General features: G+C 43.9%; 1 protein-coding gene across 1 annotated transcript in view; it reads left to right on the top strand.

Moving 5' to 3' along the window:
* The first annotated feature begins 1,568 nt into the window (after positions 1-1,568).
* PDE4B (phosphodiesterase 4B) overlaps positions 1,569-27,739 on the top strand; it is a 216,198-nt gene continuing 190,027 nt past the window's right edge. Inside the window, exon 1 of the mRNA XM_080407255.1 lies at positions 1,569-1,716. The gene's annotated coding sequence lies outside the window, so the exon portion shown is untranslated. The remainder of the gene's footprint in view (positions 1,717-27,739) is intronic.

Below are 27,739 nucleotides of genomic sequence, written 5' to 3'. Positions count from 1 at the left end.
CTAAAATTGTAATTTGAATTAAAGTATTAGCAGTCTTACAATTTTTTTACACTACATGCACAGAAATAAATTTGCCCTTTTTTGGGGGGAAGGGGGAAATAGAAACTTTGTTGATAATTAGTTCTGTATCTTCTGTATGTAAAAAGAAATGTCTGTAAATTATAGAAATCCCTCAAGCAGTTATTAACTCTTAGTTTTACCATAGCGTAACTGAACAGCTGTACAGACAACCTTTTTTTCCTGTTTATGATTGTGGTACAAAACTTTCATTCAGTACTGTTCTTCTACACTGCACTGCATAAAGACTGGTTTATCAAGATCTGGTAGGGTCTGCACTGTGCATTTGTGGGATACAAGGGTATGGGATCATACTTGATCAAGAATTATAACAAAGCAGCCTTCTGTTCGGTTTCCAGAGGCTGTAGTCATTAATCCCTGGGAAAGAAAACAAGGGTCTGTGTGTCATCCACAAATAGCAAGTTTAACTCTTAATTAAAAAGGTTTTATAATGAATGCACTTTATTTTTGTGTTCTGAGGTGTTGGGAGTTGGTGTGGGTTCTTTAAGCCTTTTACATGTTGCTCCTCAGCTGGGAAGACTAGAAACTTCCTCTTGTAAAATGTGAACTAAGTTCTTCACATCATTACTCCAGAAACTTGGCCTTTGATAAAGACATCAAACGCCCAAGGATCTTGCATCACTCTTAGGATCAAACAGAAGCTCCTACCGTAACGAAACCATATAAAATGAGTTATCCTTATCTTCCACATCATGGGTGTTTGGGGGTGGTGTGACCAGCGAGTGGCTTTAGCATACAGATGCAAGATGGTGTGCCATTTTTAGGATACTTTGCCACCTTTAAGGTAAGCTGCTGCTTGTCTGCCACCTGAGCCAAGTGATGTTGGTGTGGCTTTCTGTGCCTCTCGCAGCATACAGGGCTGTGTACCTTCAGGGGGCCGTGCTGGGGCGTCCCCTGTGCCGCCCCTCACAGTGTACAGGGCTGCCTACCTTCAGGGGGCCGGTGGCTCCTCGGCCGTGGCCGTGCTGGCCGCTCCGTCCCTCAGGGGGCCGAGGGCGATGTTTCCCGAGGCAAGTCCTCAAGGCGCGCGGGCCGCTTCCTCTCCCGCTCTGCCCCCGCGGACGCAACGCTAACGCCAGGCCGGCTGTCTGCCTCGCTCCGGCGGCGTGCGGCAGGCTTGCCCTCAGCGCTCGCCTTCCCCCCGGCGGGGGGGCCGGCCAAACGGGCTGGCGAGGCCCGAACGCCGGCGTGGCCGCCCGTCCCGCGGGACTGAGGCGGGGGCCGCCCCGCTGGCTCCCGCGGCGGGCGGTGCCGGGCCTGGGCTCCCCCGGGGCAGGGCCGAGGGCTCCGGCGGGCCCCGCGCCCCCTCCCGCTCCCGCCGCAGGGCCGGCCGCCGCCGCGCGCCCCTCGCCGCCCCCGCCCGGCGGGCTGGAAGCGGGGCGCTGAGGCGCTGAGGCGAGCCCGCCCCGCGCCCGCAGGGGAAGCGCCGCGCTCTGCCGGCAGCGCGGGGAGCGGAGCGCAGCCCCGGCAGGTGGTGGCCCTGGTAGCTGAAGCCGCCGCCGCCGCTCCTTGCTCCCGCTACCAGCGCTGGCTGGGGGAGAGCGGCGGAGCCATGGAGCGCTGAGGAGCGGCGCTGACTGGGGACCCGCAGAGCACCCCCCTCCCCCCGCCGGCGAGGACGCCGGGCTGCCGGCGAAGGTAAGCGCTCCCCGGCTCTCCGGGCTCGCCGCTCCGGGCCGGGCCGGCAGCGGCGCTGGGCTGCCCGCCTGCGCCTCGCCGCTGCTCGCCTGGCCGGGCCGCCGCCCGGGCCGGGCCCCTGGCAGCCCCCCGGCAGCCCCCCCGGCGCCGGAGGTACGGGGCGAGGGGCGCGGGGGCCGGCGCCGGGCGCTGCGAGGCCCGGCGGGGGTGCGGCCTCCCCCTGCGCGCCGCGGGTCTGGCTGCGGGAGACATCTGAGTCACTTGTGGGTCGTTTCGGTGGTTTCTGCAAGTTTTGTCGTATTGAATCACATGGCATTAAGAACTGGTAGGGTTTTTTTAAAAAAAAAGGTAGTGGTTTTCCAGAGAGGGAAGATGCACTTGTATTTATTTATTTATTTATTTATTTTCTTGCAGTCTTTCTGAATTTCTGTTAGAATTATTCATTTTACTTCGCACCTGTTAAGGCTGTCTTGTTGAAGCATCGCCTCTCATTTAAACGAGTCGGATTCTCGGGATGGGATGGGATGGGTGCCATGCTCTGCCCGTGAGCGGGGTCTGGTATCGGCTGCCCGCCCAGCGGGGCCGGCACCCTTCCAGCTGCTGGGGTCAGTCCTCCCAACGCTGCTTTCTCCATGACATTTTCTCTTCCAGGCTTTACAGCTATGCATCATGTTCACTAACATGTGGTTTGAGTCAGTTTGTTTTTTCTGGTTCTCCTTTTCTCAGTTCGGTGCCTGGTGGGAGTTGTGAGTTCAGAGAGGATCTGGAAGTTGAGCGTTTCCTCTGCGGAGCTCTGCACCGGCTCTGAGGCAACAGCTGCCTGCGAGCCCCTGGGTGCCGCACAGGCTGGCGGAGAGGGGTGCTCCTTTCCCTCCCTGGGTGAAGGTTGAGGAGTGATAAATCAGCCGTGATAGGCAACGAGCTATTTACTGTAGATCTCTCGGGGTGCAGTGTAGCCACGGAGGCATGGAATTGTTTTGTGTGTCTGCTGCAGTAGGACCTACCCCAAGAGGTCCCCTACGCTGGAGAGGGAATTCCTGGTAGATGTGTAAGGTATCTTAGCGGCACAATTGATACAATACTTTTTTTTTCATTTGAAATTATGATGTCCAGAGGAAGCACCAGTGAATAAGCTGAATAATTGCATTGGCACATTTAAAATCGAATGAAACGGAGAACTTTTTATACCGTTATGAGCAAGATGCTTGTTTGCTGCATCCCTCACCATCAGCTTCAGAGATGGTGGCCAGATTGTAAATAAATCTCTGATTTATAAATCATCTAGAATCTAAAGCTCTTTAGTAAAAAGAGTGCTTTTCTAGTACACTATTAAGTATACTGGCTGCATATAGCAGATTATTCATTGTAATTATCTGTCTCTCTTGTCATCTAATCTATTCTAATACATTTCCATGGGCCTGCTCAGGTACTCCAGGTACAGCTACATTTTACTTTATTCTCATCTTTGAACATTTTAGATTCCGGTAAACCATTTTAATGTAATGCTTAAACATGAATCTGAAGTAAAATACAAGATGCAGCCTTGTTGCCTGCTTCTTCCGAAAATATATTTATGGAAGTGCCACAGAGAGTTTTGTAGCCTGCTTTGTCATCTTTCCTCTCACTTTTCTCAGTGCTCACCAGCCCCTCTGTTTGCCCAGCGCTGGCAGCTTTGTGTCCCAGACCTTCCTATGCTTCCCCAACCACCCCTGTACTTGCTTCCCAGCTCTTTCCACTTCACATGGAGGCCTCTTCTTATTCAGCATTCAGATCCTTACTGAAGAGTCTGACTTACCTGTCAGGAAGTTTGTAACGGATTAGCTGTCTAATCATCTCTGTGAACAGTAGTCTTGTTTAAAAAGTCATTACAGTCAACTATCTTGAATTTCCATATATTAAATGGATAGCCATGGATAGGTTTGTAAAATCCTTCCTAAAACGGCAGTTTTAAGCATTGACAAGTTAGGCCAGTTGGGCTGATTTGTTTTAAGCGAACAATCCTGCCCTGGAGTGATCTGCATTGTACAAGCTGTTCTGGTATAGATGTGAGTAGTTCTTATGGATTGAGAAAATGGTGCATAGACATACCTTTGTTTGTTTACATTTAAAGGCTATTATGCAGCAAATAAAGCATGTAAGTCTTTACACTAGTTCCATCAGTAAATTAAAGTGTCTAGTTATGGCAGTAGGATAAATATAGCTGTAGCGGATGGAAAAAAAACTATTAGAAAGGCGTAGAACAAACGATGATGTGAAAGTGCTCCCCTAAACTTGAAGGCTATTGCAAACAAATATGTGTCTACATATATTAAATTTGAAGGAATTACTATCCTTTTGCTTTAGAAGCAATACATACATTGCTTCTAAGGCAAAAGGATATTAATCTGATGTTATTACTCATGCTCTGTTTTTCCCCCTGTATTTCCCATAGTTTAGAGAATTAAAATAATTTGTCAGCTTCGCTTTCAGATTCTTGCTGCTGCAGTGTTTTGGTTTGAGGCAGTGGAGAGGAATGGTTATTTAACTGTTTTATGTAGAACATTTTAGCTGAATTTCTTTAATTATGAACAAAGTTTTCAGCTTTAAAAACTTGCTTTTACAAAAAAAAGAACAAATTGATAGCGTCGTGTCGCTTGCTAAAAACATACATGAAGGGCCTGTTTCTGCTTTCTGTTAGTGCCGTTCTGAGTGTGAAATGCCATTAGCTCGTGCCACTGGCTCTGCTCACCTGTAAGCCCTACATGCCATTATATTTCAAATAGCTTAAGAGTATATCCCTTATTCACATTAACATATTAAAAAGTGTGATGAATGGTACAGAGAAGGTAAGTTAAGACCCTTTTTCCTGGTCATACAATATAAAAACTAGTAGACATGCAGTGAAATGGAAAAATTCAAGACTGTTAATTGTTTTTTTCATTAGATATATAATTAGTTGGGTTGGGGGACTATTTGCTAGAGTGTTCTTGAAGCACAGAACTTGTCTAGATCCAAAGTAATTTCTGTAAATCACAGAAGTATCCAGAAATATGAAAAACTTTGCAAATACTAAAGAGACAATTTTGGAGAGCTGTAGAAAAGATGTAAATGTTTATCCATCATAGCTTAAGCCAGTCTCTGAGAAATAAGGCTTGGAGGAAACTTTCTAGGAGAGCAGATTATTCTGTGTCTGCCTACAGCAGAATTTCTTGCACTTTCTGTTGAAGCATCTGGCGCTGCTGTCAGTGATGAGAAAATAGATTAGTGGATGATGATGGATTAGATCTGTGGCTATTCAGATGCTTAAAATGTGTAATTCTGTAAGTGCACGTGTGCACTCTGAGTTTGGCACTTTCTCATGTTTGTGCACTTAACAGTGCACTTTGCTTATTTTTTTTAGCAAGTCAGGGGACAAAAATCCAGAAAATTCCCCTGTAGTTGTCTTTGCTTCTCCCTTTTCTTTCTGTGTAATCTTTTTTGTGTGTGTGTTTTGTGGGGGTTTTTCCTCCCCTCCGTCCATCTCTCTTTCCTGAATGTTCTCTCCTCTTTGGAAGCCAAGCAAGGAGTGTTAGATGTATTTTTCCAGTGGGGAGTGAGGAGGCAAGAGGAACCAAAAGCTAAGTCATGGGCTGGATAGTGCTTTGTGCATGTGTAGTTTAACTGCCTCCTTCAACCTAAATGTTGTCTTTCACCTGCTGAGAGATGGCCAGCAGGCAGAGGGGAGGGGAAGTGTCCCGTTATGAGGGGAGGCATTGCCAGGTGGGGGTGGGACACAGGGCGTTTCTGTAAGGGCAACCAGACTTGGGTACTGTTGGTGGGGGAGCTATGAAACCAGGCTGTGACAAACTAAGATGTAGGATCCAGAGGGGTCTGTGCAGGTTCAGGGTGTGAAAGAAGTAAGGACGGTGTTGGTGTTACTGAAAATGTAAGTTGGGAATTGGGACAGTGTAGATCAAATGTATTGTATAGAGCAAGTTATTTTATATAGAGGGGGGAAAAGAGGTAGCTTATTTGGGGTAGAATTATAAAGCTTGGTACCTTATGGGCTGAACATCTTTTAAATTGTTGAAGAGTTAAGAGATGGGTAAGAGTTGGTGCCAGCAGGTGGTTTATGATGGGCTGTGGGACAGTGAAATGAGGCTGGATTGGATTTGGCTTTGGGGCTCAGGATGACGTGGGTGGGTGATACAGCATTACTGTTGGTGTATGTGAAGTTTTGTAGGTTCTGGTGGGGTGGAAGTAGCTGAGAATTCAGTGCAACGTGGCATAAAAAGCCACAGGAAAAGAGATGTGATGTCATGAGCTTAGGTGTTTTTTTTCCCCCATGTGTGGAAATGCGACATGTAGTAGTATGACTAAAACTAGTGTTAGGGTTTGGCAGGCTGTGGGGTTGATGCCTGTTTCTTTCTGTAACACCAGTAAGGGCTGATACTAACAGGGGGAAATGCCTTGAAGGATAAGTCTTGACTAGGGTTGAGCTTCTGAGCTTGGAATTAGAAATGGGAGCAGTTAACACACTAAGAAATGCGCTGAATTACGGTCCATAAACTGTGATGGCTGGATTCAAGTAGGCAAATGTCTCTTGATGGGCTCTGAAGATGAGCAGCCTTGCTGAGCTGGAGTTAAAGTCCAGGTTTCTGTTAAAACTTGCTATGCTTAGATGTTTCCTGTTAGGCAGTCACCCTTGTGAGCAGCCATATGGAGACTGCTTTTCCTACCCAGCAAGTGGAGTCAGCTCTGAGGTTTTTAGAGCCTTCACTCCATGAAGGATTCCATCCGACCCTTGGTGTAGTCATACTGACCCTTCGTTGCCAGTAAACAAAGGCATTTGTCCCTTGCCTCACTGGCTGTAGCCTTGGGAATAAATGTGGATATTCCTTTCAGAGACCCAAATCACAAGTGTAACTGGAGCAGTCCTACCCCAGTGGGTCGTTCAATATTAAACATGCTGTGTCAGCCCCTTGAGTGCCCTGCAACAGAGGTTCTTTCAGACCAGGCTGTGGAGGTTGGCTGGGGGAAGCTAGAGCCCGGACTGTCCTGCCCAGGCAGTTGCAGCAAAGTTGAACTTGATCAAAGAGAGCTGCAAACTTCGTGATTTTTTTTTTTTTGTTTGTTTATCATTGAAAACTTTAAATCCTTATTACTACTCTTCAGAGGTATTTTCCCTACTCTTGTAGGCCATTCTCTGAAGATGAAAGCACTAAGCTGACTGAGGCTTTTAAAGTTTCTTTTTATAATTGAAACACTAGCTAATTCAGAGGACCTTTCCTTCTCAGGTGATTTCGCTGTTGGTTGGCCAAGAAATAGTACAGCAGTTCTGTTTTCCTGCAGGCTGCAGGTAATTTGATGAGATGTCATTATTTCAGTGTATGATATGCTTTATCTTATATTAAATTAGTTTCTGGTAACAGAAAAGCAGCAGAAGCCACCAGGATCCTTTGCAATGCATCAGAGAAGTTAAGGTGACTCATGTTTTCTTTGTTTCTTGGAGTGTCATGAGTGATGCCCAGAAGAGGATGGAGGACCTCCTCAGTGGTTTTGCATTATGTTGAATGTCTAGGCTATGTTTCAATGGAAGCATGAGACTGCAAACATTAGATGACATTTTTGAGAAAAACTGTGAAAGTTATTTGCTGAAATAACTTCATTTGCAAACAGCTGCTTGTTAAGAACGTTCAACTGACCTGACTTAGCTGCTAAACAGTTAATATGTACTCATTTGCTCTCTAATTATTTGCAGTGCTGCTGATAATACCCTACTTTTGACCTGATTATAAGCAGCAGATTTTGCAGGGAACAGCGGCTATTTGTGGTAAAATGTATGCCTTCCAAGCATGAAGTGTTAGTGAGCAGCACGGAACTAGAATTTCTATAGTTAAAACATAACAGGTAATAAAAGGTTGACTAAAAGGGTAACCAAGCATCTGGTGCTAATACCTTTTTTAACAAATACTTTTCAACTTGCATGAACTGGGCAGGCATTGTTTGTGTGATGTTTGCAATGAAAGAATGATTTTTCACAAGGTATTCAAGGCATATTTTGTAAAACAATGCACAGAGCAGAAGCTCTGTTCTACAAATAAAGGAGTAGGAAAAGAGAAATGGAAAGAGAGGTCATCTAAAATAAATTCAAGGAAACAATACAGTCTTGAAGACTACAGAGAGCTGGGCAAGCATGGCAGAGCAGGGAGCAGCAAATAAGCGGATGCCAAAAGGGTGGCTTTGTAAGTCATGTCTGGGAGAGAAGTCACCTCTGCTTCCCCAAACCCCAAAGGAAACTCGACCTGTTGGCAGTGTTTTAGAGAGAATATTCTGCTGAGGCAGTGATGTGGTTTTTTACAAAGATACCTCAAGGAAGCTGCAAAAGGTAGTTTGCGTGAGAGCTTAATGCTGGGATTTTCTCATCAGTATTCTTTCAGATGTTTTTCTTGTACAACAGTGTTTCTAAACTTGTAAACAGTAAGTTGACCCTTTCCTTTGGGAAAATAAATAACCATGGTTTTGCCTGAGGTCCTGGGTGAACTCAGGTGCCACTGACACAGAAAAAACTGTTTCTTCTGGAAACTGACGTGAATAAAGTGACTGTGTGCAGTATGTAAGTCTGGGAGCTGTTGGAGCTGCAGTGTTTTCTTACTGACATGTAAGAATCAGTTTAGGGATGTAAACTATGAAACATGAAAAAAAAAGGGGTGAAATTTTGCTTGGTGGGGGAGAACCTTCTCTAACCTTGTTGCTAAACAGAAGCTAAACGTCAGAGTCAAGCAGACTGATGTGAATTGAATGATTTCTGCCTGCGAGATGGTCACCGAGTGAAAAACTACTTCAGAACATTGGCTGAAGGAACAGTACTATGCTCAGATTGAAAAATACAGTTTTGCCATTGATTTTTGTTTCATTCATGCTTTTGTAATTCAGTAATTGCTCAAGGAAGCAATAGACTGCATACCGCCTGAACAAACAGTACCAGAAAAATCTTCTGAAACTGCTGAGCACTTGTTAAATGTGAAGGATAAATCTGGAGTGGAGCTCCTTGCAACAGGGATACTTTCAAGAGTGCTTATAAATAATGAAAACAGGAACTTAAGGAAGAGAGGAATCCAAAATTATTAATCCTCAGTAGTAACCATTTCTGAAACTACAAGCCCAAATAAGAAACAGAAAATGATCCAACCTCAGAAGAGCTCTTGAGAAGAAAATAAGTATAAAAACATATGGAAACCTTCGGGGTGAAGCTGCTCTGTTTGATGGGATTCTGTTCAAAGAAAAATCATATTCTCAGGATGCACAGTGTGCTCAGGAATACTAATAATAAATCTCACAGTGCCTGTGTGTGGGGCGAGAGCTAAACCCCCTACTGCCTATTTTGGTCATTCCACTTGAAGAAAAGGCATCTATGTATAATATTTGCAGTCTCTGTAGGCATCAGCTTGGAAAACTGTCACTGAAGTAGCGCAAGATTTTCTGTTTTTCATCTGAGAATGGCTAGTGTTATTGTGAACTTGAAACACCACTTGCCATTCTTGGGCAGAAGACAAAGAACATTTAGAAGCAGGATATTAAGTGTTTTTTGAGCACTTGGATTCAGATCGCCACTTCTCCCATAAGTGCTCCTCTTCCCACTAGAGAAAACTTTCAGGGTATCTAGGCATCCTCATTATCTTTTGGCATCCTCAAAGGAGAATGGGAAATTTGTTCAGGCATTGTCATCCTTGAAAGCTATAGAGGCTTCTCCAGGGAGCCTTGGTGATGAGGTACAGTGCAAGAAGAACAAAGTTGGAGAGTCAGATTGGGATGAGCAGTATCCTTGCCTGCTAACCTTGAGGATTTTGTGACAGATCTTTGCTTGAGACAACTCTAAAAGGGGTACATCATCAAGAACCTCTAGGCCAGTGGCCTATTGCTTTAATAACAATTAATGTTCTACCATAATAGTTCTGAGGATACCCTTCCCCACTGTTTTTTTCCCAGGTATGCAGGGTTGGGAGAAGTGACTATGCCTCACTTGGTTTTTTGGTTGTTTTTTTTTTTTTCTTCTTTCTTTTCTCTGGCTCAATTTTGCATTTCCTTTCTAGAATTCACTCAGAAATTTCTATTATAACTCCTCTTCACTGCACTTTCCTAATGAATTATGTATATACGTAACTTACAGACCTCTGGATGGAAACCATTAACAAAAGATAAATACTTGGACTGGATAAGCAGGGTGATTAGAAGCCTGGCATTTTTACGAAGCTGGTGATCTTCTTTTCCTATTCTGAGCTTTTCACTTGCTTTCAACATATGCATAATGTTTTGGTATCCTGAAATCCCCTGCCTATACTGTTAGAGGTTTGATGTTTTACTTGCCATGTGTCCAGTGTTTGCCCTGTTCTGTAGGTGAACTGGGCCTGTGTGCTTTTTCACATTTTACATTCATTTTTATTGTTTTCTGTAATTTCTGGAGAAGCCATAGGAACTACCCCCCCCCCCCCCCCCCCCCCCAAAGCTGCTTGTGGGTCACTGAATTGATTCAAATATAAATTGAAGATTTTTTAAAATGCCTTTTCTCGGAGAGGCAAGAACAAGGTAGTGTTTAAATGAAGTCAGGCACAAGAACTATAAAAATAAAGACTTGTTTCCCTAATGCTTAGTTTTCTTCTGGAGCCTATTGGCATATTCACAGAAAAAACATGTATTTTTAAAAAAGGAAAAATAATCTGGTCACAGGCAAGTAGCTAACTAGAAGGAAGGAGAAAGGTACATTCTTTAGCATCTTTCCTTGTTCCTTAATCATCCACTATCAGTGTAAAAAATGTTCTCTACAAGTGCTAGTCTACAAGATTAGTACTGTTATGGTGCAAGACTCCTATCATGTAACACATTTGTAATGAAACTAGTTCCTCAAATCATTTATGTGTAGTAAAAGTTAGGAGGTACTCGGTAAGCAAAAGAGGAGGTATTTGTTTAGACCTATGTAAAAATAAAGAAGCTTTATGATAAGGAATAGTACCTTAGCTCTAAGCCAACTTCTGTTGACTTTGTGCGCATCAGTAGAAAGCTTTGGTGAATTTTGCTAGAGTAAATATTGCTTCTCTTCCTTGACCTGAGGTATTACTGTTGTGGAGCTTCCTTGTTGCTCTTATCGGCTGGAGGAACTGATACTAGCTGCATTTATTTATTTTTTTTAGGGCCATTTTTTTCTAAAACAAGGAGCAAGCAGGGAGACATCTTCCAAATTCCTCTCCATGGTATGGCTTATGCTTCCACGTGCCTCTTCACCAGCAGAAATGCACGTGCTCCTCTTCTGCTTCGCTGTAGGTATCCTCCTGTAGCACTCGCCTTTTAGGAGACTCCTTTCTATGCAGGGCTTGAGTGCATCAGAGAAAGCATTGGCAACCATCCTCCAAGAAAAAAAGCCTTTCTCCCTTCACATAACTCACTATATGATTAAACTGCAATATGGTGCAGTTGCTGGAGTAGTTACTGCTATTGCTTTTTCCATTTTTACTCTGCAGAGATATCTAATGGTTTCTTCATTTGATAGGTCTTGTGGCAGTCTAATGGATCAAAGACCTGCATGTTGGTGGGCACCAGCACTTGCTTTCCAGTATGACAGTGTAAAAGCAGTAAAGAAATGGCAAACTGAGATGGAAGCCTCTACACCAGAGCTGCAGTACTCTCGGGTCCAGGCTCATCTTAAAGTTTGCTTGCATGGAGTAGGCTGGGGAGTCAGAGCTTTGAAGTTGTTTTTTCAATGCTGTTTTTAAGAGGTGCATTGCAGCCAGGTAAGAAGTGGATTGATAAGGCAATGCAAATGGGTGATTGCTGCGCGGAGGTGTCTGTATATCATCTGGTTCTCAAGGCAATGGATTGCTGCTGCCTGTAGCACTGTTGAACTTCTGTTCAGTACCTTGACTGAAAAGTGCAGGGGGTCTTTCCAGTCTGCAGATTAGCTGTGGATTTGGGAAAACACAAGAGATAGTTATAAAACCATCTTGAGGTCTACCTGCTTCTTTCCAGAGCTGTGTCAGTCCTACCTCCAGTACTTCAGGATAAATACATACGCATCATATTCATTCTCTTTCTACATTTGTACCTGCTACTTTGTGGTTGAATAAAACAGATTTTCTTTAAGAAAGCTTATTCTATTCAGGAAACTAAACCTATTTCGGTTTTCATTTTTGATATTGTGTCTTTGGGAGCAAGCAAGCTGCACCTGGGTTAAAGCTGTGAAGTGCAGTCATGTGGCATGCACAGCTGCTTCATACTATTTTGTGCTTCAGACATATACTTCCATTATTATTATTTTTTTGAAGTATGGTTACAATGATAGGTTTCAAAAGGGTACTTGTAGGTGTCTAACAACTATACTTTATAATGAGAGTAATTAAATTCATAGAAATTAGTCGTTTGAAATTAAAAGAAAATTGTAAGCAGCATGAAATTGTTCTCCCTGTGGTGTTGTTTTTATCACCGCATACTTGCTGGTGACTAAAATGCAGGCCATGTTTTTATACTGTAAGTATAAACAACTATTATTGTCATTTCTGTGAATTTTTTTGGTTTAAAATATCTGGAGAAGACTTTTTTCCCCTGTTGGAAGTCTGTAGGCTCAGATCATCTTTTTCTGCAGAGGAGGGTGAAAGGAGTGTTTTCCATCTGTCTTTGGGGTTAAAATTATCCTGAACGCTGTATGGCTATGGTTCTGCAGATGAGTTCAGTTCTGCACTCTACTGCTAAAAGGGGCAAGTCTAAATGGAGAACGTGGCGAGAATGCTTCGTTCCTGAGTTGTTCAGGTTCTCCATTGCACTCAGTTGTCTCCATACTTACGATTTGGCCCTTTGAATTAGCATGTCTTTAAGTAAGCAGTAGACATATTTCCAAAAATAAGTGATATTGTAATTTTCAGTTATTAACTCTTTGGGTATCTGCCAAAACTTCTATCACAGAGACCTGCAGTCATTTTTAAGGACCTACAGGCTGTCTCCCAAGCCAGGTTAACTCACTGGGCTGCTGAGAAGCCTCTGCTTGCAGGGGGGATGCAGCTTGGTGGCTCCCCTTGCTCCAAGCTGTGGAGGAAGGAAAACAGCCAACAGCTAACATCTGCCCCTGGGTGGACATACAACAACGTATACTGAACACTGATGCGCTGCAAGTGCCCCTCTACAGATCCTGAGTTGCTGATTTTCAGTCTTTTTCAGCCCATTGCCCTCAAAACAGCTGGTAGTCATCTTCTAGCCTGTCAGGGTCTCGCTGTCCTTCAGAAGAGGAAAGGATTTGGTGTTTGGAGTCTTTCTGCGTTATTTAAACTCTGTGCAGGTCTGAAGTGGCAGGAGGTCAGTGCTGTTTAATCCCTGCATGAACGGAGCAGGCGGAGCACCTTCTCTGCCTTCCTGGTGCAGCCAGGCTGAAGAAACTTGCTGTCTTCCCTGTCCCATGGTGCTGCCAGGGGACACAAAGTCTTTGCTTTTCTCATCCATGCTGTTGCGTAGAGGTGGCACTTCTGATCTCCAAAAGCCAATACATGTGAAAATGAAGGGGGTTAATTCTGCGTAGTGCAATGCTGCTGGACCTTAGGATTTGCCTTGAGTTTCTTGCATTTTCCTGCTATTTCCAGCAGTAGAGATCTGCCTATTCCTACCCTGAGGCTGTGAAATGTAGACCTAATAAATTAGTTTCTGACTGCTTCTTTGCTTGTGCTTTCAGTAGTTTTGCTTGCAAAGCATTCAGTCTTTCTCTTCTGGGATGCATTATAAATGCCACTTTCAGCCAGGTTACAGGCTGTTCTGTGCACCATGTTTACTGTAGAAAACCAGCTGTGGGTACGTCTTTCACAGATTTATTTTGCGCATCTTATTTGGTTTCAGGAAAAAACCATTTCCTTCTATTCCGAGTTCTCAAAGGAAGGAATATGAGCATTTCCTTATCTTGGTGGCAGCACATTTATGGGGGGAGCACCTGAGTGTTGGAGTAAGTTAGGAATGTAAACGCCTTTTGAAAGGACAAGAGAAGCTATCATATAGTGCCTCCTCCAAAATCCTGTATGAACAGATTAAGTTGAATGTAATTAATAACATCAAGAAGAAATCCATTAAGTTGTTATAGTAACTGGGAAGCTAAGGTTTAAAATGTATGATCTGAGTGACTCAGCTGTGGGGGAAGGGATCTGAAAGCCCACATATGGAGAGCTGGCAGCATCCTTTTCCCCCAGTCTCTTTTCTGTCCATGTCCCAGGAAGCACCACTGCAGGCACATTGCGTGATTAAGACTCTTACCAAACCCCGAGTATATTTGTCAACAGGAAGGACAAGTTTATTCTATCCACCCCATCTGCTGCAAAAAAGTGTTTGGTTTTCCTGTTGTATATCCATGTAACGATTAATGCTCATCTCTACAGCATGTCTGGAGATCCTGAAGAAAGTCGGCAAAATACGTCCAAAATAAGTGGTAGTGGTAGCAGTGCTAGGTCTTTCTGGGAGGCTTTTTCATAATGGGCAATAAGGAATCTGTGAGTTCTTATGTCCTGCAGGGTAGCACCACCTCATTTCTGGAGGTCCCCTGGAGCGAGGGTATCTACTGAGGTTTCAAAAAAGGGAATTTATTTCCTATAACTTAGTTGGGATCTTTTTATAAATACAGAAGGAAGTATATTACTTTCATTGACCTCTAAAAAATACTTGTGTAGAGTCAGTGTGGGAAAGGATTGTTTTATTTGCATATCTATGGTCTTTCATCATTTGCACTCTGCATTTTCTTGGGATGCAGCTCTCACCACAACAGTATATAAACATTTACCTGCTTCTCTGCAAGTCTTAACGTCAGGTAATGGCATGGATGTCTAAAGAACAGAGTGCAGAAATCTGGGATGCTTTTTTCAGCCTGATGTGAAGATATTTTTTGCCATTGTAACTGGCTTGGTTCTTAGTACGCAATTCTGCGTCCAGAATTAATAATAAACCTTTGAAATAGCAAAGGCTTGCTATTTCGTAGTGTAATTCTCATGTGTGCAGCTTCTGCCTTAGGAACAGTGAAGTCTTTGTTGAGCAATTAATTGTATAATGGCAATCTTCATACAAGATAAATGCACATATGTTTAAGTGAACAAAAAATTACAGGTGAGTATATGGTTGTACTAAAGGCCCTACGGAAATACTCTGCCACTTGTGTAATTTGGGATTCTTTGATCTGCTATCTACTGAGGTGACAAGAACAAGGTGAAAAACTGATACTTTTTTTTTATCATTATATTCTCTAAACTGTAATAAAGATGTTGATATATTGCTTTAAATTTTGCAGGAAGAACAATTCCTGCTGTAAAACACATCTAGTAATTTAATACTGCTGTTTTACTACAGGAATATGGGTGCCCTTTAGTTTCTCAGTAAGGCAGTTCTGAAATATGAGAGCTTTAAAACTCCTCTGTACTTTTTACATATTGGAGATTCATATAGCTGGTGGTAAATTAATGATTTGGTGAGGCCATAGTAAGGCATATATCCTCTTAATCTGCTGTCCATCTTTGAAAATCCTTACATTTATTTTCATACAACAATTTATAGAAATGAAATAAAACATGCAAGTAGCCCTAAGTCAGTTCTTTTTCTTAACTGATTCAAAACTCTGTTACCGGAGAGTGGTGCAGAAAGCCCCTGGTTGCCTGGTGATGCGGTAAAAAGTTAGTGGGTTTAAAGATTTTTCCTGTTCTGGAGAGATGAGTCTAGAGAGCAGGTGCAGTGGAGGGCACATTACCATGGCTGTCACGTTGCTGTGTGGCTGAACAGGGCTGTAGTATCTCCCTGCAGGGGCACCGTGTCCACACGAAGCCCCTGCACGATCCAAGCATCCTCTGCAAGCTTCTCAGCTGCTCAGTGCAGCAGTGCTACCTCTCCAGTGGGAGTTTCATTCTTGAGAGCAGCAGTGGCAGCAAGGCCAGGTCTTCGGTGTGTGATCTTGCTTATGGGAGAAGAATATTGGATGAGCAGGCCATCTTTCATTTCGAAAGCTGGCATTTCTCCTGCCCAGAAGAAAAGTCTACTTTGCCACCCTGAGAAAGGAACATGGGTTTTGTCTAAGCATGTGATAAGGATGAAATGGGAAACCTTGCAGAAATGTTAGGCCACTCATGTGGCTTACAGCATTTTGTAGGCTGATGCCTTGTGACAGAAAAAAAAAGCAAGTTGTGTGCAAATCAGGCTGCTTTGACTTTTTTTGCACTGGAACAAGCGAAAAATGTCATATTCTTCCTCCCTAACCTAAGGTTAGCTTGAAAGAATACTGTACTGGTAATACCTAAATATTTCATTTCTGGAGAAAAGACACATGAGGTAGTACATAATCATCTGTGGCCAACAGAATTACCTGTTTTAAAAAGAACTCAAATGTTTTGCTTCATTGCTGCAAAGGTGGGGAATGGCCTTTTGCCAGCACATTTTCAAATTTTATTAGAAGAGCAATATTAATTGCATTTAGTGGCATTCCCTTTACCAGTAGTTGAGTATCTCTTACTTTATGGGCCAGAGACTGTTGAAATTTTACCAGTTATTACATCTGTAGATACAAATGCTGACTCTTCACATCGAGACTCCCATCTTCAGTTGCTGTTTCTCAGAATTGCCAGCTGTGTGCAGAACAGTAGTTGTTTTCTTGGTGAGGCTGTAACTAGGTTGGGATTCCCCTGACCACACTTTGAACAACCTGGGATTCTCATACATCCCTGTGTTTTGGAATGTTTAAGTTTGCAATTCTATTTGCAACTTCTGTGTTGAATAATTTGGACAGAAGAGCCAGAACTTTCATGGTGACACACACAAAAGAGCCATGACATGAAGCCTGTCCCGCTGAAATGATGTCTGTGCTCTGAAGCGTGGGGATGCTGCAAGTAAAGGTTACTGAGCAGTGCACTGCTCATTAATTGTGCTCTTTGTAGTTGTTGCAAGTATGCAGCATGAGGCAGACACTGAGTGTTGGAAGTATCACCCCACATAATTAAAGGTTTGAAGAGATTTAAATAACTAGGAAAAAAATGACAATGATAACAATGAGATGTTTGAGGAAAAGACTGGTGTTACCACTTTCACCTAACATAATAGCACTTGATTTCTGGGAAAACTGTGGAGCGATCTGAAGTATCCTTTCATTTAAAAACATAAATGTTTATAGTTTCAGCCTGGAATCTACAATAATGCAAATATTTTCCCAACAAGCAAAATATTAGCTACTGAAAGAAACAAAGTAGCACTAGTATAAAGAAACAGTAGCATCTGCTTTGGCTAAAAGAAAAATCCTGGAATGAGAAAGCTTAAATGTTCTTCTAATTAGGCTTTTTCTAAGTCTCTTTTTATAAATTAGTTTTTCAGAATACAAAAATGTTGTCATAGTTGCCTCTTAAAATATATAAAGTAAAATATTTTAATGGGAGTGGTTAAAGCTAGTGGTTGGTAGAAAACATCTGTGCATGTGAAGAATGCCAAAGGCTTTTCCTTCAGTCTTAATTGTCTTTTATTGCATGGACAGACAGAAATTTCATTTTGGAAATTGCTAGTATGGAGGAAAGCTGGGATATGTCAGGTTTGTAGGTGACCATGCTAAGCTAATGCAGTCAGGTCCTCTTTAATAGTGTGAATGCCATGCTTTGCCTTTGCAGGTGAGATGTGAAATTTAATTTTAATTACTCTCTGTTTCTGCATAAAAAGGTGACTGTCTAAAAAGTGGAGCCATTTGATGAACCACTTATCCTCCAAAGTCAGTGTTGTGACAGATACTTTTAGGCATGAATTTTGGAATGGGTTTGAGTTCTACTGAGAAGCCTGAAATCCTACATTTAGAGAATTTCCTTAGTTCTAAATGAGCAATTAAGTTATTTTTTTGAAATCTGAGAACGTAATTCTTTTTTTGACAGATAGAGGGGAATAAGGCGAACAGTGCGAGTTAAAAATAGGTTCTCTTTCCTAATCTGTACGTATACAGCTTGCGTACTCTTTCCTGGGTGCCCTCATGCAGTGGTAAGCGTAGCTGGTTCTCTGTCCTATTTCTGGCTCTGCTTTGACTCAGAAGTGGTTTTGAGTCAGGTGCTGCTTTTTTTTTGGTGCGCTTGTGTCCGCTACTGCAGGGCTGAGCGCACTCATCAAATGCTTTGAGGTCTGTGGGTGAGAAGTGTTGCAGCGATGTTAAATGTGTCCAAAACTTGGGTAGGAGATGCTGAGGCAACAGTTAGCTTTACTGTTAATATATGGCTGTTTTTCTTATGTGTGTGTTCCAGGATATTATATAAAATTTTTGAGACAATGCACTGTAGCACAGAATTATTATTGTTGTACTTAATAATAGAAGCTACTGCCGCACAAAATCCGTGATCTAAAAAAATAAATCCATTGTATTTCACTAACAAAAATGATGCTGCAGACAGGCAGTGTTGATAGGAACAATATATCATGCGTGGCTAGATGCTGTTACCCCAGAAGTAACCTCATTTTGTACTCATTTAGCAGCAGGGAGAGGTCTCTCCCAGGCTGTTCTTTCTTCTTCCTTGGACTCCTTACAGGATTGTCTTTTATGAGCAGTCTAGGATGCACAATTTATGAAAATGCAATTTATCAGCTGCAGAATCCTTTTTCCTGGTGAAGAGAGGACACAGGGGGGCAGATGAAAAACGGCAGCAGCTGTTTACCTTGGCACCAGGCATCCTTTTTATTTAGTTTTTGTGTGTGTCTGTGGTCAGAAAAAGCTATTTGCGTGACCTCGCTGTGTTCATGATGGAAGCATTTACTCTCATTGGCCATGGAATAGGTTTTGCCTCAGGCAGCTAAATTGGTTTTTAGGTGGTGTTTCACGGCCCACAGGGTTGTTTTTGAGGCTGGGCTGTGGGATGAGCGGGCCCTGCCTGAGCATGACTATCTGGTACAGAAAACCACTGTGCTGCATCGTGGAGAGCTCTTTCCCCAGCTGTTGACTAGTGCCTTCTCTTGTTTGAAGATGCTGCTGGGTATCTGATCATGTTTGTTCAGTCCCTCATCTCCCATTTTATAAGCCATCTTCAAATAAGACACAGCAGCAAGAAGGCTTATGGGAGACTCAAGGGAGATTCTTAATTTTTATGAGATTTTTACTTGCCTAAACAGTACAAGGGGAAAAAAAAACCCATACAGGGCTGTGTGCCTGGCTGCTGGGGAGGGAGCGAGGTGGTGTTCATCTCCTTGTGGGGTGGGAGAAGGCTTCTGGAGCAGCATGGAAATGACATTTATAACAAGTCTCTTACTTGCGTGGGGCATTCCCAGAAGGAGCCAACCTCAGCTGCCGCGTTGCGCCGTGACTTCTCTCTTCACATAGACCTTGGTGGCCAGGCACAGCTGGTCGGCAGGTCAGAGATCGGGCCACAGCACTGGCTCTGGTAGGTGGGGTGAGCTGCTGCCCTCTGATGCAGATGCAAGGCACGGATAAAATGGAGTAGCTAAGCCTGTCCCTAGCAAGATTTGAAGGGTCTGCAGTCACAAAGCTGTTAGCGTTTCTCATAGATGCTTTGAATTTTCTCCTTCAGCCTCTTGCTGTGTGGCTGGTGTGCAGTTAAGATTTCTTCTTGCTGTTGTGGGTCCCCTCCTTTGCAGGTCTCAGCTAGCTTTGTTTTGGTTCTCAAGGGACCTCTTGCTGTGCTGATTTTGCATTTCATCTTTCTCCACTGTTCTTTTGCATTTTTTTCAAAGGGAAAAATTGGAAAGATTAGGAATATTCCTCTGTTACAAGAGTTCTTCTGAGGATGGTCTTTATTTGTAGGATTGATTGTATACTTGTGTGCTTAGGATCATTCTGTTGCTTTGCTGCGTGGCTTCAATATTTTTATTTTAAAAAGGTGTGGGGGGGTAATCCATCTTGCAGACTGTTTGAGCTTGGCCCTTCCCATAAAAACCTCAGAGGAAAGAGAGATCTGAGGATTTTAGAACTTCTCCTCTTGGACTAGAGCGATCTCTGGGTGAGTGTTTAGGAAGGTAAGAAATAAATCAGCGGCATGAGGCAAGTGCTGCATGAGCTGGCCATGACACAGTGAGTTTCCCCACGCTGTTCATCCAGCACATGCTAATCCTGCCTGATCTGCAGCATTTCCGTTATCTGTGTAGACCAGCAAGGCTTAATGCGTTGTGCTCCTTTCCTAATAAAAACACAGGGGGAATATGAGGTCTATTTTTTTTAAAAAAAACCCCACCAATCTAAAGGGGGGAAATTTGCGTTGTGTGCATTTCCTGCCACACTGTTTTTTGTTGTGCTTTTAAACTGATTTTTTTTTTTTTTTAAAAAAAGCATAATTAATTGTTCTTTGCTCTCTGAATGCAGTTCAGCTCCACTCCAAGGTGTGGGAGGCTCTTCTAGTCATATGCACATGGAACAAGAAAGGTATAAATTGCATCTTTTAATAGTATGCTTCACTTTTCTAAGTAATTACCTTGAAATCCTGTGCATGCTGGTAGGCAGCACTATTAAACTGTATCCTTTGTCGCTGTCAGAACAGATTTTTAAATTAATTGCATTTAAACTCAATAGTAGACAAACTGTTTTAGAAAGGTAAAATTTAAAAGCATTAACATAGTAAAGAAAATAGAATAGTGTTTTCTGCAATTCTTTCTTCTGCCCAGGCTATTAACCTTTGCCTGAAAGTTCCTGAAAAAAATATGGTCATATTTTCTGAGTAGTAATAGTGAAAAATATTGCTTGTCTGTCACAGGGATTCTGCAGAGCATGTTGGGCCTAATGACAGTAAGCAATGTAATGATAGGTTCAAATTACTGTTGATTTTCTTACCATAACTGAAACAAATGAAGAGCAATGACAACCTGATTGTACCCTCTGCTGGAAATCAGGAAGTGACTGGAATTTCTGGAATAGACTGACATGGTTATTCTCAGCTTTAGTGATTAGGTCGCCAGAGAAGAGATGAGTCTTTGCAATCCTCTTAACCTTTGTCACTGAAATTGGGAGTAAGAAAACTCCTTAACACCAATATAGCATTAAGAAGCAGGTGATATCTCAGTAAGAAACCTCCTAATGAAAGTTAAGATACTGTTGTAATAAGGGTAATTTACCCAGTGGTAACATGGGAAGGGAGGGGATTTTAAAAATTGTGGGTTTTTTTTGTCCCTGCACAATTTGACAGAACTTTCCCAAGTATGTACAAAGAGTATCCTGTGTATAGAATTTACCTTTTATAATAAAAGAGTTGGTTTAATTTATATTGTAGATAAATTTGGAACTTTATCACGTGGCACAGATGTGATGGCTTAAAACCAGCAAATTAATTTAGACTGGGTTTGCATACTCAGCCTGTAATTCACAGGTTGGCAATTACGAGAAAGCTTAAAAGCAGCCTTACAAGGGGACAAGCTGGAGTAATCACTTCTCTAGTTGGATCGTGTTGGTAGATCCTTAGCACTTCTATGGGAAATGTAGTTTATATGAGAATTGCAGTGATAAGCAATAAAGCTAGTTTTACCTCTCAGGGCAAATCCTTCTTTTCTGAGTCTGTTTTCACAGGTTCCAGGCATTTGTGTGCATAGATGCCCTTGCGTTGATTTTGTGTAGTGCTTTGAAGTCTTCTCGACATTTTATGAAAATTATAACAGATTGAGTTTTCTGAGGAGGAGTGAGTTTCTCAAGAGTTGCCATAAGCTCTGCAGACCAGTTTAGTTGCTTCTGTTCAAAAGAAATGAGAAAAGACCACTGAAAAAAACCCACCACCTTTTTACTCTCTAAAGAGGAAGTAAAAAGGGCTGTTTGGGAAATTCCTATGTATGTATTTCTGGGAGGCTATGTCCAAGTAGCTGGATGTTTTAGTGGTAGTCACAGAGCTAAAAATTTAGGGCTCAATACTGAAAAAAATAGCCTAGCACCTAAATTGGTAGAAGGGAAAAAGTTACAGTTAATTCTTCTGTGGCTTGAGATGTGTGCATGTGAAATGCACAAAAAGAAAAAAAAAAGGTAAAATCTCTGAAACGAATTTTTCAGGGGAACGTAATTTCTGCAGAAACATTTGACTGGTATTTCTTTGAAGTTTTGTTTGTTGCATGTACAGCTTGTAACCATACTGCACGTTAGTTCCTGCGGTAGGTGGATGGCTCCAGTACCTGCGGTGCTGCTGCCATGCTGTGCAACCAGTTGGCCGTGACCTCCATTTCCTTTTCTGTAAGCAAGCTGACCTTCTTAGCAGTCCCAGGGCGAAGAATTGCTCTCACATTCTGGGGTTGCTGGTTTTGTTTAAAGTAAAATACAAACCCATCACTGTTCAGGTACCAATTACTGTTTACACCTGAAGTTTCTTTTGACCAATGTTAAATCCATGTAGGGTTTATTTTTCTTACAAAGAACCGCGTGCAATTTCCAAGCTTGAAGTGAGAGCCCATGTGTTTCGTCTGGGAGAGCTAGACCCAAGATTATCACTTTTTTTGTGTGACTGTCACCCTGTCTGACTACTCCCCCTGTGAAGTTTTGATGACTTTTAAGGAGAAACAAGTTGTTTGAAACCCAGCTCACAAATGATGTAATTATCTGTGTGGTCAGATAATCTCTTTCATCCCAGCCCTTTCCTTAGTAAAGCTTCTCTATTAATTCACCATACAAGTTTCTGGTTTTATCTGTGATCATCCTCAGCTTCTGCTGAACCTGTAAGGATATGCATTTTGTTGCTAGGAAAAATACTGCCCCAGTAATGTGTGTCATGGCCCTGGCAGCGCTGCTGGCAGTTAGGAAGGAACAGGTATGGTACTGCAGAATGTGCTGTATGATCTGGGTTTCACTGGGTTTTGTTTTTCATTCTCTCCCAATCTTTGTGTCTTGCCTTCTTGAAAAGTGGGAGGAAATTAATTTAGAGTATGAAAGGAGCCAGATAAACAGCTCTGCTTGCCAAAACCTTTTGATAAGCCAAAGAGCTAGCACTGCGTGAGCAGCAAAAATCTAATCCTCCTGGTCCAGCCTTGTCTGTGTTACATCGGTGAGGGGAGTATCCTTAGGGGTGAGAGGGCTGATCTGCTTGTCGTATAACCCTGTGGCTTTAAACCTGCCCATGCAGAAGCTGAAATGTGTGGGGAAAACAGTGACGTGGTGAAATGTGTGTCTGGTATTCCAAATCATACCAGAACTTGCACACTGAGATGTGTTTTAGGAATTTCTTTAAATAGTGGATTTCACACTGGATGAGTTGAATAGCTATTTTTAAAAAGGTGTGTAGGAAAAGGAGGATTTATAACACACATCTATGTAGTTCTGTTCTCACCACTGTCAGTTGCCAAGTTTTGAACCCTGTTAATTCATACCTTTGCTATAAGGCTTTATCACTCTGAAATTGCTGGAGCGTTTACTGTCATTTTTAAAACCCATGGTCATTGAACACAAAAAACTCAGGTGGAAGAACTAGGGCAGCTTGAGAAATCTCATACCCTACCTAGGATGTATTCCAGCAAAATGGGTTAGACCCAACTGCAGCACCGAAAGAGTAGTTTTCGTTGTAGTCTAACATCAAATACAAAGCCTTGCTGCTTTTAGGCACTCCCACACGTAAGCAGCCCACTGGGATATAGTTTCTTTTTGGAGAATTTGGGTAGTGGAGAGAAATTCTTCGCTTGTAAAAAAGATTGCATTAATTAGAAAATGTGCATGGGAAAAATTCTGCAGTAAGCCTCTTTCGTTTCTTTTCCCCTAGATGTTCATCCCAGGTGTCAGATCTTTTATGTAAAGACACAAGAAAAGAATGACTCAGATTTGAACAGTAATTTAGTCATGACTAATGGAATTCTTACATTTTCTTGATAGGCTCTTCAGAAACGCGATCCACATTGAACAAAATATGTTTTTTATAATTATTCATGTTCTGGTTAAATTTACTTTAAGAAATTGATAAATATTTATAAAGGAAAGGGAGTTGTGGTATAAGAGGACTCAGGCATCCACAGAAACGATGTGCTAGTCAGTCTCGTCCATCTCTATTTCTTCTCTCCTTGTGTCAGTTCTGATGCTGAAGTTCAGCAAAATTTAGGAGACACTCTTAGACTCTCAATCTTTCAGATTTTGTTTTCCGAAGATGTTTTCCTGGATACTTACTTGTGTGTGTATTTACTATGTATTTACTTATTTATTTATGTTGGTTTGTGAACTGACATGTATTCAGAGCGAGCTGGTGGAAATGCTCACTAAGCCACTTCCGATTGTTTATCAGCAGCCCCGGCCAACTGGGGAGGTCCCAGTTGACTGGAGGACAGCAAATATGATGCTCACCTACACGAAGGGCTGGGAGGAGGATCCAGGGAGCTACAGGCCTGACAGCCTGACCTCGGTGCCGGGAGGGTTATGGAGCAGATCATCCCAAGTGCCACCCCACGGCACGTACGGAACCACCAGGTGATCAGCCCAGCCAGCGTGGGGTTATGAAGGCAGGTCCTGCCTGACCACCCTGATCTCCTTCTGTGACAAGGTGACCTGCTCAGTGGATGAGGAGAGGCTGTGGACGGTGTCTGCCTGCACTTCAGTAAAGCCCTTGGCACCATTTCCCACCGCATTCTCCCGGAGGAACGGCCTGCTCACGGCTGGGCCGGGGGTGCTCTGCGCCGGGTAACAGCCTGGCTGGGAGGCCGAGCCCAGCCAGTGGCGGCGACTGGAGTGACCGGCCGCCAGCGGGACGTAGCAAGGGGTGTCCCCAGGGTGCGGGCGGGGGGCAGCCCTTAACACCTTCACCCATGACCTGGGCGAGGGCTCGAGCGCACCCTCAGCAGGTTTGCAGGCAGCCCCGAGCTGGGGGGTGCTGATCTGCCGGGGGGTCGGCCGGCTCTGCAGGGGGGGCTGGGCAGGCTGGGTCGAGGGGCCGAGGCCGATCGGACGAGGGTCCCCAGGGCTCAGTGCCGGCCCTGCCCGGGGGTCACACCAGCCCCTGGGGGCAGGGGGCTGGGAGCTGCCCGGCGGGGAAGGGCCGGGGGGGCCGGTCAGCGGCCGCTGAACGTGAGCCGGCAGCGTGGCCGGGTGGCCAAGGCGGCCAGCGGCGTCCTGGCTGGTACCAGAAACAGGGTGGCCAGCAGGGCCGGGGCAGTGACGGCCCCCTGCGCTCGGCACTGGCGAGGCTGCACCCCGAACCCTGTGTGCAGGATCGGGCCCCTCGCGGCAAGGGGGACCTGGAGGGGCTGGAGCGTGTCCAGAGCCGGGCAGGGGGCTGGGGAAGGGGCTGGGGCACAAGGCTGGCGGGGGCAGCTGGGGGGGCTGGGGGTGTTCAGCCCAGAGAAAGGGAGGCTCAGGGGGGACCCGATCGCTCTCTGCAGCTGCCTGAAAGGGGGGTGCAGCGGGGTGGGGTGGGTCTCTCCTTCCAAGTAATAGGGCAAGAGGCACTAGCCGCAGGTTTTGCCAGGGGAGTCTTAGGCTGGATATTGGGAAAAATGTCTTCACGGGAAGGGTGGTCAAGCCCTGGAACAGGCTGCCCGGGGAGGCGGTGGAGTCCCCATTCCTGAAGGTATTTCAAAGATGCGCAGATGTGGTGCTTAGGGACATGGGTTAGCGGTGGGCTTGGCACTGCTGGGCTAATGGTTGGACTCAATGAGCTTGAAGGTCTTTTCTGACCTAAACGATTCTATGATTTATTAGTCCCATTGTGGGATGTGCTGCAGTGTGAGCTCGTTTGTGTTGGGCATCACAAAGTCTGCGCAGCAGGTCAGTAATGGATGTCTCAAACTTGTACTTATATTAAGCACATACCTCTATTAAACACAAATCTGTTTTTTGCTGCTTTTGCAACTGCTTCCTCCTTTTGGTCTTTCTATCATTTTTGTCTAGATTTTACAATAGAATCTGTATTTATTTCTGGCAGCAAATAGTTATGCCATATTATTCCTAGTCCATGCATACATACCACTGTCATGGTCATCTTTTCTTGCATGATATTTGGGACAGTGTCATCTAATTTGCTGCCTGCTGGCAGTTTTGCATTCTTTTTATAACAGGGCTTTTTACTTTCTCCTAGCTTTTGAAGATTGGTGAAGTCATTAAAAGTATTCTAGATTTTTATTCTGATACTGTAGTATGTCTTTTATTCTGCTAATAGAGTAATAACTCTTGGACTCTAGGAAAATTTTTCACAATGAAAATAATCAGCCATTGGAATAATATCCCCAGGGAAGTGGTGGATACCTCAACATGGGACACTGTCAAGATCTGGCTGTACAGGGTGCTAGACTATCTTGTCTAGAGCGTGCTTGTGCCAAGAAAGGTTGGACCAGATGATCCTTGAGGTCCCTTCCAGCCTGGTATGCTGTGCTTTTATGACTTTTTTTACTTCTGGCCTGCTCATCGAATTGTAATATGGATCAAAAGCTAGGTAAGGTTTGCAGAGAGCAGTGACGTTGCCATGCAACCATGCTGCCAAGTGTCCAGTTTTTAATAGCAATTCCATTGCTGTAATGTCTAAACCCACTCCTGATTGCTTTGATGGGGTGTGCATGTGGCCTGTGGTCATGAGAAGAGGGGTTTTGATCAGGCCATAATTCTGTTTATCCCACTAGCTTGGCTCTGGTGACAGCCAGTGATGGATGCTGAGAGGACAGCAAGCCTGGGGGGAGGCACTGCAGAGCACTTTCCATTGTTTTCTGTCCTTTGCTCCTGGATGGTCCTGCTCATCCTTTTCTGGAGGGAAGCTGTTTAGGTGCTTTAGAAGACAAATCCCTCGGCTCTTTTCCAGTGCTACTTCATACACGATGAAGCGTACAGCCCTGTGTGCTGGCACTTGTGCTGAAATGGCAGTGAGTTATGTCTGGCAAGGATCTGAGCACTCTGAATGCTTTGGCTGGCAACGAAGGGATACATGTGTGTTGGATGTATGAACCCTAAGGAAATGAAAACAACTGGAGGTGCCTGTGCCACAGCCAGAACTGCAGGCAGTCTCAACTACCATGCTGGCATTGTGCGTTAGTGTTTCCTTGGAGTTTGTTTTGTTCTCTCTCTCTCTCTCTCTTATTTTTTTTCCTAGTGTGGTTTGGTTTAGGGGAAAGCAGGTTCATTACAGCACTTCTTTTGTTGATGGAAGAGCAGATGAGTAGTTGGCTCCTGGAAGCTGCAGTGTCCTTAGACCTCTGTGGTCACAGGCACGACTATGTGGATGCTATGTCTGAGAATTAGCGTGGGTTTTTTTCTTTAAGCTTTTTTGATTTAAATAGGTGGACATGCAAGCTAAATACTGTTTAACCTAGGCACAATGGTATTAAGGTGACCCCCTGATGGCACAGTTGTGTTGTAGCTGTACGTCAAGCTGAGCTGCCACGCTTGGGTATGCAGACTCCTGAATTCATTGTGGGGTGGGAACCAAAGAACAGGTGTTGTTTGGTTGATGACTTTCAGTACCGGCTGCCAGGGCTTTGAACATCACAATAAAAGTGTTGGGTGCAGGCTGCCTGCTTTCTGGGATCCTGACTGCTGGTAGTGGCAGGGAAGAGAACTGGGTGCCTAATTTTGACGCTACATCTTTCCTCGTCAGCTGGGTAGGTGGCCAGGGTCTGGCAGTCTTTTTTTTTTTGCAGACAGTCTGAATTGCTTATTGCTCTCCTGAATTTGCCCTGCATGAGCAGGTGATCTGAACACAGTTAAAAATCCGTGATGTCTCAGAGTGAACATCATGTTAGAAGTCTTAATATTGCCAAGCCTGAAACTGCTGCACAGCTTTTCATGGTGGCTTCAATAATAAAGTTCACAAACAGTGGCCCTTCAGCGGTCTTCTAGCTCAAAAATAATCCTTCCAAGCATAGGGGGGTGGAAGTTTGTCAGCGCACAAAAGGTGGCACTCCAGCTCTACCTGTTCTTTGGGGGAAAAAAAAGAAAAACCCCAGCACCCTCAGTGTTCTCTGTATAGAATCCTGAATGTAGCTTTTTTTTAATGAGCGCTAAATCCACAGCAAGAAAGAGTAGGGGGCCTGGGAACAGTCCGAGGGGGGCTGTTCCCATGTGCTGTTTTCCCCTGCTGCTTCAGCTGCTCGGCTGTGTTTTGTTCCCCTTAGCACTCTTGCATAGTTCAAAGTGGCTGCAGTGTCACCCACTACAGAAGGCTGTGATTTAGTGGCTGAA

Source organism: Falco punctatus (assembly GCF_963210335.1).
Source record: "Falco punctatus genome assembly, chromosome: 11".
NCBI lineage: Eukaryota > Metazoa > Chordata > Aves > Falconiformes > Falconidae > Falco > Falco punctatus.
The sequence above is the reverse complement of the archived record's forward strand: the minus strand, read 5'-3'. Positions and strand labels throughout refer to the sequence as shown.